Here is a 3,408-nt window from a genome sequence, read left to right as displayed (position 1 = left end):
AGAAGAACAAACTTGATTTCACACAATCCATGGGTTTATGTTGGCTGGATATGCTATAATTAAAATGATCTTTTTTTTTTCCCCCCAAGGGCTTGTGGTTTTTTTGTGGGGAGGCACGCACGTACCTAATTTAGAAGTTTTGTTGATTTACACTTCTGCTCTTTACCAGTTCCCTTTGTAGCATTCACTGTTTGTAGTTTGGTGCAGAAATTGGGACCCGTTATCGTTTGTGTTATAGGTCCGTTTTATTAGCAGGAGTAGAGGAACAGTTCCCATGGAAACATTTCCATGTTTCACGGTGTACTTTTCCTGGGATTTTTCAAGGTTGTGTAGGGTGGGCTCTGGGGCTTTCTAAATGGGCACAAGCAGCAATCTGTGAACACTTCCCCTTCAGCAGGGGGAGAAAAATACACAATCTAAAAATACGTTATTTCCTCTCTCTTATGAAGTCTAACGCTTGTGAAAACCAAGCAGCTCAACAGCCCCACGCCACAGATTGATGTTCAGACTAATTCCCACCACTCTGACAACAAACTGGATCCTATTTTGAAAGGCCACCTTAAAATGCGAGTGTTTTCCTTTCACTCTCTGACCTTTACGCTTAAGCCATGAGTGATGCTATGGTTTAGCAGGGCTCAGTGCACTTACCTGAGCCAAGATGTCCTTGGGCCACCAGGGATTTTCACAGCTTCTTGAAAAAAAACATGCCATCAACCCCCTCCTGCTCTCCAGCTGAGGTGTTCAGGCCCAGGGAACACTACTGCTCATGGGCCAACCCTGTCCCCTGGCATTTATCAAAACCAGTACTAGAAAAATTAAAATAATTACATGTGAAAATGTTAAACCACCTTATTTCTCACAGAGCCTTCCTCTGAGCCCTCTATGATTGCCATACGCACAGGTGAGTCTCGTAGCAAATGTGCTGTACCCCTAGTCACTAAACACCGCAGCAGATTCACCTGCAGCCTGGATCCTGGCAGAAGAGGTCCCTTTCTCTTTGTCCTCTTTCTTTCCAAAGCTTGGGGATGGGTTCACAAGGTTATTTTTTCCTTTACTTTTTCATCTGAAGGCTTATAAATAAATTATTTTTAAAATCCACTGCAACCTATTCACAGTAGAGGGGGAAAACCAACCAAAGAAACTTCAAATTTCAGGGCCATGGATACTGCATTGAAGAGATAATGATAACAAATTCTTATTTAAGTGGAGAGTAATTCTCATGTTCCAACAAACATATTAAATAATTCATTATTATTATTTCGGCACTTCTTTCTGAACCAGGTGTTTAGGAAGCTGTTTCAGATGGAAGCATGTAATGAAGACCCTGGGGTCCTTCCCTACCAGCCAGTAGCATGAGAAGAACCACAAATGCTTGGACAGGGCTGGAGCTACCCAGAGCCTGGCTGCAGCATGGCCAACAAAGACCTTATATCAATATCAGAAAAATGCTATGGTTTTATTTATTTTTCATCATTCCCCATGAATATTTCTCAGTTTTCTAATTACTCCCATGGAAATATTTGAGCTTTCTTAGTTAAGAAAGATCCAAGTAAGGTTTATGTCTCTGGTCCATGTTTTCTCTTAAGTTTTTAAAACATGATAATATTTTTGTTTATGTTAGACTATTAAAAACTTTCTTTTCATTCACACTACCATTTTTGGGTTGTCTGACCCCCCACCAAAGTCAGCAGGAGTGCCCAGGAGCATCCCAGGTAGTCTCATGCTCCTTCAGCAATTACTAAGCCTTCCCCTCCTCTCTGATTTTTTTGTGAAATGGCCCCAGTATTTGGTTTTTCATAACAACTAAAGTTTCTCTTCCACATATTGAAAATCTCAGCCACACCATGCTTCTTCTAGGATTAAAAAAAACCAAAACCATGAAGAGTCTGGAGTCACCAAAGAGGAGAGAGAGAGGTTCTCTTAAAAAAAAAAAAAAAAAAAAGAAAGAAAAAAAAAAAGAAAAAAAGTCATCAGTAGCAAGATTATTATTTGCTCTTTCCTCCTTTTGCAGTTTCTCCTTCCCAACTCTGCATATATCTGATGTGAGTTGCCCGCTCTGGCAATCACTTTTGGGCCTGACTGCATGTGCTACAAAGTCCCATACTCACCAGGCAGCCCAGCAAATGCCTGTTTGCTGGTTGATTAAATAATGTAGTACCTCTATTTATTAAATCCAGGCAGAGTTGCTATCGAGTCAGCTGTTCTTACCTGGAGGTTTTGGGACACCCAGAGTCACAGAACTATTTGCTGGCTTGAGGACATTTGTGGCTGGGGTCCCTGCAGACTGGGGTTCTCCTGAGCCTGAAAAACACAAGTGTGGAGATACAAGGAGGTCTTGGCATTATATACCTGGAAGCTGCATTTGCTACTCTGTTCTGCAGGAATTCAGAATAAAGGGCAGTCTGATCAAGATTCTCCCCTCACCCTCAGAAGGTGGCTAAGACACTTCTGTATCAAACTGGTGAGATCAGTATAAGGAATTCACACCACCCTGGGACTTATTTCAAAAACGTGTAAAGAATCAAATGACCCTGTGCCCTGGCAAGAGTGGTGTTTGTTGGGGAGGTACCCGACAGCCACACAGAAAGCCTGTGAGGCACGTGGTGTTTGAGGAGTTCAGGCAGCACAGAGCCATCCCCATGCCGCAGAGGCTGTTTGGGCTGGCTGTGCTCAAAACATTAAAAAGGACACAGTGGCTTCGTGCCGTGTTCATAAACATGCCTATCAACTGCAACCTTTGGGGAATGGGCTCTACTGAAACCACTCACTTGCTGAAAAACAAACTACCATCCTTTACCTCCTAACCCCTCAGCAAAGCAGCTTTTCTCCACTCCCAAATGTGAAACCCACTCACTACATCCGCTATGCCAGTGCTATTGAAAATTCGCTCACACGGTGAATTTTATAGCTCATTCATCCTCAGCTCAGAAGCTGGGAATGGCCCCATAACAACACGTGCAAATTTTCAACTGGAGCAGAATTATGCTAAAAACATCTGAAGGAGGAGTCCATGAGGCTTGGTGTGATTACATTTCACTGAAAAACGCCTAAGCCTATGGGCAGAGAGCAAGGCAGATGAGATGAAGGTCCGTAGCTACTACAGCAATTTTTATTCATTAGTGTAGAGACATATCAAGCAGGCTACAGGACCCCTCAAGAGCACTGACCCTCTCCTCCACACACTGCTTTCTCCTCTTAGTAAGCTGTATTTTTAGGAGCGCCCACAGGACCTACTAGCTTCAAGATATTGATTGTACTAAGTATTTTTTTTCCAGAAAATTTAGTGCAAGTTTTCTGCTCACCGGCACAAGCACTAATAGGCAGCCCTTTTGCTGCACCTACCCCCAACATGCACAGCCCACGGAGGGACGAGGGAGCCCAGTCCTGGAGCAGAGATGCGGGACACGC

The sequence above is a fragment of the Egretta garzetta genome, unplaced genomic scaffold, assembly GCF_000687185.1.
Source record: "Egretta garzetta isolate BGI_Z169 unplaced genomic scaffold, ASM68718v1 scaffold306, whole genome shotgun sequence".
Classification (NCBI taxonomy): domain Eukaryota; kingdom Metazoa; phylum Chordata; class Aves; order Pelecaniformes; family Ardeidae; genus Egretta; species Egretta garzetta.
The sequence above is the reverse complement of the archived record's forward strand: the minus strand, read 5'-3'. Positions refer to the sequence as shown.